Source organism: Vipera berus (assembly GCF_964194415.1).
Source record: "Vipera berus genome assembly, chromosome: 11".
NCBI classification, from domain to species: Eukaryota; Metazoa; Chordata; class Lepidosauria; order Squamata; family Viperidae; genus Vipera; species Vipera berus.
The window spans coordinates 1516926-1529978 of NC_138214.1; the positions used below are offsets into that span (position 1 = coordinate 1516926).

Consider the following 13053-nt stretch of genomic DNA (forward strand, 5'->3'; position numbering starts at 1 on the left):
AACTCAGCGGTGGATGAGCGAGCAGCGCCGTCGGGCAGCCAGATCCCCCACCCCCGACCCGCCCGGCTACTCCCCGAAGGGCGCGCCGAGGGACGACGGGGCTCCGGGCGGGACCAGGCGGGCCGGCCGCGCCCAGCCCGGCAGAGGGCAGGGTGGGGCCGCCCGACGCTCCGGCTCTCCGAGGGCCGCGCCAGCCTCTCCCGGGGACGGAGCGCCTGGAGGGGGCAAGGGGGAGGCGAGCAACGGGAGGGAGGCCGAGGCGCCCAGCCGCATGGGCCCCGGGGTGCCACTCGGGAGGGGCGGCCGTCCCCGCATCCTCGGCCAGGGGCTGCTCGACTTTAGCGGACCCAAAAGGGCCTGAAAGTCCGCGGGCTCCGGCTCAGCCGCCCTCGATCCCGGCCGGCTTCCGGGCCTTCTGAGGTTCAGCCACGTCGGGCAAAAGGACCGCCGGGGCCGCCAGCCTGGAAAGCCTCCCGAAGCTCCGGCTCCCTCGGTCGGCGAGGAGGAAGAGCCGCTCTTAGCAGAATGCCGGAGCCGGGCGGGACCTCGGAGGCCTTCTAGTCCACCCCGCTGCCGCCTTAGCCAGCCAGCCCCGCCACGGTCGCTCCCCGGCCGGGTTCGACGGGGCTCCGCCGCGCGCAAAGGGCCCAGCCGTGCCTGAACCGCGGAGCCGCCCGGGCTCCCCTCGACCGGGCCGGCCGCCCCGTTTCCCGGGGCCCAAGGAGAGGCTCGGCTCGCTCTCGCGGCCCGGCCGGTTTCACTTGCCGCGGGAGCCCCGACGGGCGAGGACTGGCAAAGCCTGCGGGCCGGCCGCTCCTCCGCCCCCGCCCCGATTTCTCTCCGGCCTCCCTGATCTCCCCGCTCCGACAAACTCTCTCCCGGGGGGGGGGGAAAGGGCTTTGCGCTTCGGAGCAATCGGGGCCCCGAGCCCCCTCCCTAGCCCGGGGGGGGGGAACGAATGCTGGCGGGCAAAGCCACCGCGGCCTCGACCGGCCCCCGGAGGACTCCCCAGAAAGCAGGCGGTGTGAGACGCAGTCAAAAGACGGGAGGAATCCGGGGGCCGCTGACAGCCTGAGCCGTTTTATTAAAAGGCCGTTTTCCCTCCCTCGGAAAAGATACCGCAAGATTTCTGATCTTTTCCCCCCTACCTCTTCAAATTGTTTCAGACTTTTTAGAGGAAGTTTTGAGGAAGAGGCTAAATTCACACACCGGGAATAAGTAAAAACCAGAGAAACGGCTTTATGTCTTAAAATGTTGCATGGAATCATTATAACCTAGGCAAACTCTTGCTTATTCCATAAGCCACAGTTAGGCAACCTGCAAAGCTAACTGTTGAGCTTCCGGCTGCGCTTTGGTTTTATAGAAGACTCAACAGGCAATCAAAGACAGTAACATCTAATTATGTCAGATCAGATATGGGACAATCACACAACGGTTGGTTCATACCAGATATTTAATACAAATATTCGTTTTATAAAATGATATTGCACCAAGAAGACCCCACAAGAACCCAGCCAATTATGATTTATTAAAAAAAACAAACCACAATTGGATACAGGATGCTTCTATCTCTTCCCGATGCCTAAAGAAAAACATCCAATTGGCTTCTCCCACAGAAGATTCAGGGAGATTCCCACCCTTGTTGATTACGAAAGGCCACAACACTTAGTAGTAGTTGACTATACTATATTCATATGCTACTGTATTCATAGGTTCTTTCCACAATCAGCAGCCTTAAATTTGCTTATTTGTGGGATCCTTGGAGCTTTCTGAGCTTGTTTTTTTTTTCTTGCAGACATTTCATTACCCAACTAGGGAACTCAGTGCTACAAGGAAGTGGGGGTTGAATTGGTATAATAGAGAGGAAATCCCACTCCTTTCTAGCGCTGAAGATGTTACCTAGTTAGGTAATTAAATATCTGCAAGCAAACAACCAAGCTCAGAGAGCACCAAGGACCCTACAGTTCAACCCTCAGCCACAAATATTCTCATTTGTACACAAAGCCCTTACAAACAGAGGAACACTGACATCCCCTAAACTCCGCTGAAGGTGTTACCTAGCCTGGTGACAAAACATTCGGAAACCAACCCACAAGCTCGGAGGACGAACCTCCCATTCTCCGCTGCCTTTGGAAGCCCACGGTGTTGCGGCTCCCTAAATTCTCTACCAGGAGAAGGAAATTTTGGGTACAAACGCTACAAAAAACTGTCCATTTTTCAAAGTGCAGAAGACTTCAGCTCAGCATATGCTGCCTTTGTTTCCCCATTCTGGAGGGTGAACAACACTCTCTTCATCGCTTTAGGACCAATTTCCTGGAGCAGGTGCCAGCTTGACTACAGCAGCAAAGCAATACTGGAGGCCATCCTAAACTCCAGTATTTACGTGCTGCTAAAGCACAGCAGACAGCAGACTTTCCGTTTTTGTAGCCCTCCCTCTGAGTAACCAAAGAGGGCTGCTCTCTCTCCCAAGCCCTGCAAGACGCCAGTGAAAAAAATGGTCACAGACAGCAGATTTTGGAGGGAAATTCAGGTTGAAATCTTGTCTCTTTTGAGACAATTCATTCCCTAATGAATTTTAAGCTCTGCTTTCAAGGAAAGGTGTTATTCTGCTAGCAGCATGCAATCCAGAGCTTCATTCTGCCGGGAATAAAAAAGTCGAGGAGGGATACTAGCCACTTTTAAATGCCCTTAAGAGGAGAGTGTGGACTACAGCTCCCAGAAGTCTCCAGCCAGCTGATCTTAAGATTGCCAAGGTTGGACACCCCTGCCTTAAGAGGCAGGCTGGCCTCGACTTTGTCTTTGCAATTCTACCTCACTCCCAATATTCTGGATTCAGAGGAGGTTTTCCTGGCTGAGACATCAGACCCTCATGATTTGGGAGATGCAGAAACCCTCTCCCATGCTGCTTTCGCTTTTGAGGTGGGAAATTTAAAAGGAAAGTTAAGGCGGATGCTACTGTCTATGTGTCATTTTCTCTTCGAGGCAGAAAGTGAAGCTTCAAAAAAGAACCCACTCAAAGTATTCACCCTGAAACATACCTGGCCAGGCAAGCTAAGTTTGGGACGGTCTTGGCTTTCCTGTGTCTGATGATGGCTTATCTTCGACTGAATCCTTGAGGTAATGAGGCAGCCCAGAACGGTCTGTATCTTCTTTCCTCTACAAACCATGTCGTGCTGCTACAGCACCTCAAGGTTGGCCATCTGACTGAGCGTCCCCAAGGAAGCCGAGGTGCAAAGCAAACCAAGAAGCAGGATTTCAGCAGGATTGCTGCCCCCACCCCCTTACTTTCAAATGTGCGGGGAGAAAGGGTTCGAAGTTGCAACGGGACAAGGAGCAACAACAGAATGTTAATCAGCATCCCACAAAATGTAAGGAGAACTAATTCTTGGCATCTGAACAACTCAAAACTATGATAGCATCAGATGGGAAAACACAGCCACTATGGTTTTATGCAAGCTAAGGATTTTCCATGCCTGCCTCCCAAATTAATTGGTCCTCACCAAGCCAAATTTCCTGTATTCACCTCTAAAAGGGGTTCGGCACCTATTCTAGCAATAGCCAGTGGTACATTTCAAACAATGAATTCAGGGCAAGTTCAATTCACTCCAGAGTAAATGTATGTGTACAATCTCAGTTGGATAATCAAGCAAGTTGAGAAACTGATTTCCATCAACCTTTTGTATTTATTTGGCATGCACTACAGACACAATGACAGCTGTCGGTCACAAAAGCATTTATTGGTATGTTTTGATCAAAGGTTATCCAACTATGGATTTTGAATTGTATTTGTTATGGACTAACACTTTACATGTTAAAAGCATAGTTAGCAGTTTCTTTTTTAAAATAAGTTCTGTGCACACTGGACTTTAGATACCTGAAGGTCTGATCCCTCCAATTATTTGATTTACTTAATTCTTAGTTTATCTGTGCGTTAAGATATACAGCATGTTTTGCAGCCTTGCCTGATCTAAACCCTTCAGAGTACTTTGAGTTGAATCACAATGCTCACAATTTCCTTTATTAACTTTTTTTTAAAAATTTACCCAAGTTCTACACCTTTTATAAATGCATTATAAACTTATATTTTGCTTCCTGTGCAGTGATTCCATGAATATGTTCTACAGGGCAGGCTTTTAAATCACATGACTGACTAAAAAGAAAACTAAATTCATTTAAAGAGTTCAGGGTTCTATTTTGCTTTTTTTAAAACAACAGATCCTTAGAAATAGTGTCATATAAAATGCCAATAGATAGTATCACAACGAGCAAGCATGTTTTTGTAGCCTGTGAAACAAACTAAGTATTCTTGACTATAATGAATTAATTTGTTTATCGAAATGGCATCGTATTTCTTTGAGACATCTTTACACACACTGAAAAAAGTCTCCTGTTTTCACTGCTTTATGGACAAGTATGCTTTAAGGAATGTTCGTATGGACTATATGCAACATTTATGTTTTTTCTCCTGCGTGGAGATTCAGCAGAGAAATGCTGCCGCAGTTTAGCAGGATTTAACCCAGGAAAGCAAAGGGAGATCAGATGGCACATTCAGATCATTGCCCACATGGGTACTACAACCCCCATGTTCCTGTAGCAGTTCCTCTTCACAGAAACTAATAGAAGCAACCAAGAGTTCTTTCCTAGGAGTGCCTGTCACTTTTGCTAAAAGCCTGACGTGCAGAGAGAGGACGAGTGGGGAACTTAAACATCACAGCCAGTTCAGCCAGAGGCTGCCATTAGGTGGGGATTGTTCTGAACCAACCTATGTGACTCTTTTAAATCTGTTCATTTTACTCATGTGTGTCAACTTACCTGTGATGGATAAAAATAATGCAAAGAGAACTCCTGGGAGAGATTTGCCTTTCGTTGCAACAAGAGCTAAAACATAAAAGCCCACAAGCAAAGGTCTTACTAACTTTTAATGCATATTTTAGATAAAAGCCACGAATGCAAAAACTCACGAACTTTTGAGCTGCGAGAGGAAGTTGTGAGCACTAATTTTTAGGTGGGGAAAACCCTTCTTCCCCAGAGACTGGTTGCATGGGGAAAACACTGTACCCCCAGAGAGATGGAATTTGATTACTCCCATTCTTTGATGGGCCTTTATTTTTTCTATTCTCCCACTCAGAAACGAGGCTACTGGATCTAGGATCTGGAGCCAAAACCCAGCCAGAGATGAACTTCCGTCTAGAGCCCCATTAGAGATAGGAGAATCTATTATTTACATCAATGGCATTTTGAAGCTGTTGGACTAGATTGAAGATGAGCAGGTAACCAGTGTTATGGACTGCTAAGAAAGAGACTCTGTAGAGACCCAACTTCATTGTGGCTACTACACTCAACCAATGTAGGAACTAGGGAAGAATCCTATGTGAAAAAAGGGACAATGTTCTGGCTGTAGCAAGGAGGACATTACTAACAGCAGTGTAGAGCAGACTTCTGCTGAAGCTGTAGTCATCAAATTGCAGGCCGGTACATTCTTTTACCTCCATGGACAAAGTAATAAACTGGACAAAGTAATAAACTGGACAATGTCAGCCTTCCTCCCTTCCCCCCTCTGTCAATCTAGCAAAGGGAAACAACATACCCAAAATGTCTGTCCAATGTCTTCCTCCTCCATCTTGGAGGTTCAGCAGAAGCCATGCCTGAAATTAAAACAGAAAACCCAAAGGAAGTCAACTGAAGAGTTGAAGAAAAGTCATTGGTGGAAACAGAATAGGATTAAATCCAGATTATTTTCAGAGTTATGGAACCCTTGGATCTTCAGCTGAGCCACAAAACCTGGGCTGCTGACCGGTTCCTCAAGCAAAGATGAGCACTTGGGGCAACTTTGTAGCACAGCGTTTTTCAAGATTGGTGGTTTTCAGGTGGGTGGATTTCAGCTCCCAGAATTCTGGAAGTCCACCCATCTTAAAACCTCTAAAGCTTGGGAGACATTGATGTAGCAAAAAGCCTACGATAACCGTCTAGAAAGAAGTTTGTCAGAAGCCAAAGGACTTTCAAAGTTATCACATCCTACTCACAAACCCTCGTCCAACCAACATTTTAATAACTCCCTTTGTAGCAGAGTGAAACTTGAGTTTTGAGAACTTTGTGGCTTGTCTGTGAGTTTATTTGCAATAAGCAAAGAGGGAACCACATAGATAATGAATAAACTGAAACCAACATAGCCTGCATATCATTTCATCACACTTTAAGGTATGGATGATTGTTATAAAAAGATTCTTGCTGGACTAAGTGACATTTCAAGGAAGATTCACAACACTTGTTTTTCTAATTTTTGGAAATCTAACCATATTTTAGAGATGCAAATATGCACACCTACAGTGGATTCACACATGTGAAGTCTGGTTTATTTAAATAGGCTTAATTAACCACAAGTCTGTGCTGTGTGCTAAACCACAAACATTATTTTTGAACTGCAGTGGCCCACACAATGCTGGGGGAAAAAACACATCATGAGTTGGGGTGATAGAAACTGGGCAAAACTCTTCCCAAGAGAAAACCTACTGAATTGTGTAAGGGCACAATGACTTCCTGGCGCTGAATTGTGCCCCAGTTGTCTATTTCAGCATGAATTTTTAAGCAATAATTCTATCCACGAAATATTTCATCTTTCCTATTTTTTCCCTGTACAAAGAATAAACATTTTTATACCTCCATTAAAAGCCTAGCCATAACAATCCTATGTGAAAAGTGTGGAGTGAAATGAAGAATTATTAATTTTGAGTGGACTTACCCAAGTCACCCTCTTTTTGAAAAAAAAAAGTCTCGGTATTATTTGCCAGACCTACAAGCAGAAATAGAAAAAATTAGAAGCCAACACACACTTGCTATCCCCAGTGAAATGTAAAACAATCTCTTTGCTATATTGTTTCAAAATAGCTTAAGGCAAGTTAGCACCTTTAGAAATAAACATAAACAAACAGTATCATAATATGTTTTCAACTAGCATCATCTTAAAACACTGAAGCCAAACTTCCACAAATGATCATTTTTAAAAATACATTATTTTCCAAAGTACACCCTCTTTTTAATTCATCATCACTGTGTCTAAATCACACGCATTCCTTCCCCCATTTTTATCCTCTCATAAAAGATCATTTAGAAACTAACCAGGATTAGCATATTGATAATGGATCTCCAAACTCTCCTCTTAGCCTAACCATCTTGTTGCACAGCTCTTAAACTTTTGCAAGAATTTGCAGTCTCTCCCACTTCATGCAATGAAGTTTTATTACTTCTTTTAAATGGAGCACAAGGGAAGGGAAGGCTCCATATACTGTATGTTAGAATGCCAGTAAAAGTTTTCCCTCAAAAGTGCTGACGAAGAACAGTATTTAACTCCCTGGAGGTTTTCCGTTTGACTTAGTGTCGCCTCCTCTAGGTGTAAAGACTGCATTACAGACTTAAAAAACAAACTTAAAAACACCATTTGTTCAAACCAAGACGGTAGGGAAGTAGAACATCTGACCAGAATCAGCATCCATTTAATAGAACCTGCTTGTGAGCGCGTGTGCGCGCACACACACACAAACACACACACATATACACACGACAGATTATCTTAAGATCTGTCGCCCCTTTTGCGCACTTTTCTAGCAGAAACGTTATGACTTAGGATTTCAAAAAGGCAGTAGGTTTTCTACCCCACCCGGCACTACTGCAGAATTTGGCAATTACTGACTCTAAACTTTGAGGGTCGTTCCTGCCACAGTTACAAAAGATTCCCCCCCCCTTTTGCTCCGTTTTTGTGTGCATTTTTTAAAAAGTCTGCACAGAGAGGAGAAAAAAAAATCCTCCGCAACCCCTCAAAATTTTCTAGCCGCTGCATGGATATGATTAAGAGAGGACAACGTACAGTTTTTATCACCACCGATATTATATTCTTGCACTTAGCTTATTATGTAGAAATTCCTCTGTCCTTTTACTTTTTACATTTCCTATATAAAAATACCAGCAAAAAAGGTATAGCAAAATGCAAGAGTTGTATTGATTTTATATATATAAAGTCCAAACTGTTAGAAAAATTTAGATTAAATCGGATACCTTGCAAATTTCCTGCACAGTACGTTTTTTTGTAAAAAAGAAAAAAACCAATTATTGAATAAGAATGTTTGAAAATAGATAACTAAACTTTTTGCAATTTTTTAAAAAATATACAAGAACAATTTTAAAAATCTAAATTAGGTTTCTTAAGGGATAAACAAGTATTTTTAAATTCTGTAATTTAAAAACTATCTTGTTTATGCGTTCATAATACCATTATTTTAATCAGTTTCTTAAACTACATTTCAATCAATTGTTGTAAAATAAAACATGTAGTGACATAAAGTATAATACTGGGCAAAATCATTTCTAAAATTGTTTATTTTTTTAAAAAAATGACTTTCGTTCTATAAAAATTAGTCATTTACACTCATATGTTGTGTATTTTTTAAGACTGATGGACTTTTATATAAAAAATTGAATTTATTGTGAGTGTTCTGTGCCTTTCAAAAATTTTAATACAGCTCTTATAAAATCCAAAAACAAATTTTCCATCGCAAACAGGCCACTTTGAATTCAAACCACTTACTCCAAACAATTTATCTCCCAGACAAGCGCCGGCAAAAAAAACCTTTGTATTTTGTATTTCAAAAGCTTTTTTAAAAAAAAAACATTGTAAATACTTAAAAAGTGAAATGAAACCATCTTCTCTCTCTCTCTCTCTCTCTCTCTCTCTCTCTCTCTCGCAGTTTCCCTCTTAAACGTTACTCCAGCCTCGGAAGGCAATTCAAAATTTCTTTTTGTTTTTTGGCAAGCACTTTTGCCTCGTAGAAACTGCGTTTTGGGGGGTTTTTTGACGGGGGTGAGGGGGGGGGAAAGAAAAGTCTTTTTTTTTTCTGCAACTGATTTCCCTTGGAGGAAAAAAATTCAGCGGTGCATCAGTTTAACTCTCTCCCTGCCGGCTCACGCCCGCCGGGTCTGCAGCCTTCCTTCGGGCGGGCGGGCGGAGGGGGGGCACGAAGGGAACTCAAGACAGAAAGAAGCGGGGGGGGCACTTCAAACCCCCCTGAGCTCCCCGGCTTTGGCCCCTGTCACTTTCGCCGCCCCTGCCCTGCCCGAGCTCTTCCCCCACCCCGCCCTCCCTCCTTTTCCGCGGGGGAGGGGGCGCTGCGGCTGCAAACCGCGAGGGACCCCCCCCGAAGGCTTCGCCCCCTTCCCGTCCCGTCCCTGCCCTCCCCTCCGCCAGGCGCGCCTTTCTCCGGGAAGGGGCCCGGGAGCCTCCCCGAGGGAGCGGCAGGCGGAGGGCTGGGAAGGGGCGGCGAGCCCCGCGGGCGCGGATGGGCTCCTCCGGCGCGACTGCCGGGCCGCTTCCTGGCTGTATCCATATTTAGCTAAAAAGTAACTGGCGGAGGAAGCGGCGACGGAGCGGAGGCGGCGGGGGGGGCGGGGGGAGATGCGGGGCCGGTCCCGCCCGTGGCACTGGCCGGGGGGGCTTCCCCTCCCCCCGAGGGCTCCGCTGCCCCGAGCCGCCCCCCCCCGGGAAAGCGGCCCCCTCGGGCTCCCCCGCCGCCCCGCCCGCCGCGCCGGAAAAGTTTGGCCACTTGGACGGGCGGGGGGAGGGGCGTCGCCAGGCGACCCCCGCTCGGGCGGCTGCTTGGCCCGGTGAGGGGCGCCCCCGGTAGCTGCCCGGGGGGAGCGGGGGGGCCGGCCGGTGCTGCCCCCCCCGCGCGCCGCCTCCCCCTCCCCCTCCCCCCCGCCCAGCCGCTGCTCCCGCGCCCGCCCGGCCTTCCCGCGCCTCTCCCGGGGCCGGGCCGGGCCGGGGGGATTTTTAGGGATTTTTTGGCGATTTTTGGGGCTCCCCCCGCGGCCCCCCCGGCCCGGGGCGCCCTTCTTTTCCCCGCCCTCCCTCCTCACCTCCGAGTCCACTCGAAAATGGCGCCGAAATCGAAAAAACTTTGCAAATTTCATTGTAGCGCGTGCAAAGGCTGCTGGGAGGGGGGGCGGGGGGGCGCGGCGGGCAGGCACCGCCCAGGCGGGGGGCGGGGCCGGGAGGGGCGCGCGGCGGGCCCGGCGCGGGGGGGGCGGGGGGAGGGGTCGGGGGAGCGGCGGAGCGCGGAGGTTTCCCCGAAGGCTCCCGGCGGGTCCCGCGGAAGAGGGCCCGGGCCGGAGGGAGCGCCTTGCGAAGCCCCGGGCCGGGAGGTGCGGGGTCCGGGCCAGCCTCGCCTGGTCCGGAGAAAGGGAAGGTCCGGGTTTCCTGGCCCGGCGGGGGTTCGGGGACGGGGCTCCTGCTCTCTCTCCCTTCCCCGCGGGGAGGTCCCCAAAGTGGAAAGGACTTGCGGCTGCCTCCGTGGCCCCCAAGCAGAGGCGGCCCCTGCTGGCCCCTCCCGCCCCCTCCGCCTGCAGAACCTCGGATACAGCTGTGTGCTCCAGATGTGCTGGAGGACAACTCCCACCCAGGGGTGTAGTCAGCAGAGGGGGGTCGGTGATGAAGAGCTTCAAAGAAGGGCCTTTTTTCACGGGGAAAGTCCAGAGGAGTTTTCTTGGGGAGTAAATCAAGATTCCTTGTTCTGGCCGTGCACGGAGATACGTAACCCGAACTAGACTGTTGTTTCTCTTTGTCGTATAATAATATATGTAGGTATATGCCTAACTCTGTATGTATTTATTTCTGTCATATTTATGTAGTGTATGTCAGAGGTGGTGACCCTCTGAGAGCTGAACGCAACGAAATTTCATTTTAACGTATGCCGATTAGTGTACGCTCAAAGTGACAATAAAGTTATTATTCTAAGTCCTCCTTTTAATGGAGGAAGTGGGCGTTAAGCAGAGCGCCCAAGTGGACAGACCCAGGAAGGCCCCCCAAAATGCTCGGATTATAGGTAGTCCTTGACTTACGAGCGCAACCGAGCCCAAAGTTTCTCTTGCTAAGTGAGACATTCGTTGAGTCTTGCCCCTTTTTACGACCTCCCTTGCCACAATTTAGGGAATCGCTGCCGTTAAGTGAGGAACACGGTTGTTAAACTTAACCTGGCTTCCCCATTGACTGAAGGTCACAAAAGGGGATCGCGTGAGCCCAGGCCACTGTAACAGTCATAAATGTGAGTCAACTGCCAGGCATGCAAATTTCAATCACGTGATCACAGGGATGCTGTAACGGTCATAAGTGTGAAGAAACGGTCCTAAGTCCCTTTTTTCAGGGCTGCTGTAGCTGAACGGTCAGTAAAGGAATTGTTAAGTCGGTGGCTGCCTGTACAGAGCAACAGGCCTGCATCACAGAGCAAAACGTTTTCAACCAAGGTGCCTCGAAGGGGCTAATTTGTGGGATCCGGGCCCTTTTGCCCCCATAGGTTGGGATTCGGATCGTGGTCTGGGCTGTTTTTACACGCTTTCAAGAGAAGTTCAGTCCTTTCTATCTTGTAAGAAGAATCAAACATTCAGAAGACCAGAGAACCTAACGTGGTATTTGCTGTCTGTTGTTGTGTGTCTTCTCTCCACATAATAGTGTAGTGTGCACTGTTGACGACACTTAATTTTGTTACGTGTTACACAATGACAATAAAGATTATTCTATTCATAATCAGAATAGAGCTAGAAGGGACCTTGGAGGTCTTCTAGTCCAACCCCCTTCTCAAGCAGGATTCAGACAAGTGGCTGTCCAGCCTGTTCTTAACCACCTCCAGCGATGAAGCACCCACAACGTCTGAAGAATGGCAAGGAGGGGAGGCAAGAGATGGGGTTGTCCTTGGCTGCCTCTTTAGGACCCCTCCCTTCCGCTCCAGAGAGAAACAGCCACGGGGGTCTCCCAGCCTGGAGCCCCCAAGCGTGTGAGATCCACCACCACAGGATGGCTGAGTTGACACATTACCCGCCGCTGAAATAAACCCACCAGATGATGGATGGGCTTTCTGAGGGAGCCTCTGTCTGTCTGGGCTTGTGGTGTTGTGGTGGACGGCAACTGGGCTGCACGTCCTGGAGCGAGGTTCCTCAAGAGCTTTTCCCACTGCAGCTTTTAATTATGGGGTTCCTGCTTCTTGGCCCAAGCATGGAAAGTGGGGGGAGGCGGTTGCGTCCTTCTGCCCAGCGGCTCAAAAAGGCCACGAGGCCGTTGAGAAGGAAGGCGTTTCGTTACAGGGCCGAAGGGCCAGCCAGCAAAACCTTGTGTAGGTAATCCTTGAATTACAACTGTTTTGTTTAGTGACCGTTCGGGCTTACAGCGGCACTCTAAAAAGTGAGTTATGGCTGTTTTTCACCCTTATGACGGTTGCCGTGTCCCTTTTGCGACCTTCTGACAAGCAAAGTTGGAAGGGAAGCTAGATTCAGCTTACAACTGTGTTTCTGTAGTGATTCACTTAACAACTGTAACAAGAAAGGTCGCAAAATGGGGCAAAACTCACTCGACAACAGACTCGCTTTGCAAGAGAAAGGTTGGGCTCAGTTGTGCCAATGGCACAATCGTGATGCGTAATGGCAATGGGACACACCTCTTCCGGCCTCTTTTCCCAGGTTACCAGTTGGCATCGCTCTTGCGTCCAGACCAGCCTTTCTCCTCGCTCAGCTTGGTGTCCCTGACCCTGGGCGTGCTTGGAGGGCAACTCCCCCTATCCAGGGGTAGGCAACCTTGGCTCTCTTGTGGCTTGTGGACTTCAACTCCCAGAATTCCTGAGCCAGCCAATTCTGGGAGTTGAAGTCCACGAGTCATAAAAGAGCCGAGGTTGCCTACCCCTGCCCCATACCAAAGGGGTCCAACCTTGGCAATTTTAAGACTGGTGGACACCAAGTCCCAGAATTCCTGAGCGGAGGGGGAATTCTAGGAGTGGAAGTCCATACCTTTTAAAAGGGGCTTAGGTCGAGAAACCCTGACCTAAAGCCAAAAGCTGCTAATCTTGTCGAGAACTACAAATGGCTTCACACAGAGGCTGCAAAGGTGCTGAGACCCCAGTGGTTGACACAATCTTCTTTGCAATGGGTGAAACAGTGAAAACTGAAGTTTTTGGAGAGCTGCTGAAGCTTTCCTCATAACTTCCAGGGATAAGTTGTGGGCTGGGAGAGAGACATACTGGAAGG

General features: G+C 48.4%; 1 long non-coding RNA gene across 2 annotated transcripts in view; it reads right to left on the reverse strand.

Moving 5' to 3' along the window:
* LOC308673238 overlaps nucleotides 1-9925 on the reverse strand; it is a 27128-nt gene extending 17203 nt beyond the window's left edge. The window contains exons 1-4 of one of the 2 annotated variants that reach the window (XR_014027600.1): nucleotides 9904-9925; nucleotides 6740-6790; nucleotides 5588-5645; nucleotides 4813-4878 (exon numbers count right to left, since the gene is read on the reverse strand). This is a non-coding gene — a long non-coding RNA (uncharacterized lncRNA). Of the gene's footprint in view, nucleotides 1-4812; nucleotides 4879-5587; nucleotides 5647-6739; nucleotides 6791-9903 lie in introns of those variants that run through there. The other variant, XR_014027601.1, reaches the window with a different exon arrangement.
* Between the last annotated feature and the right edge of the window lie 3128 nt (nucleotides 9926-13053).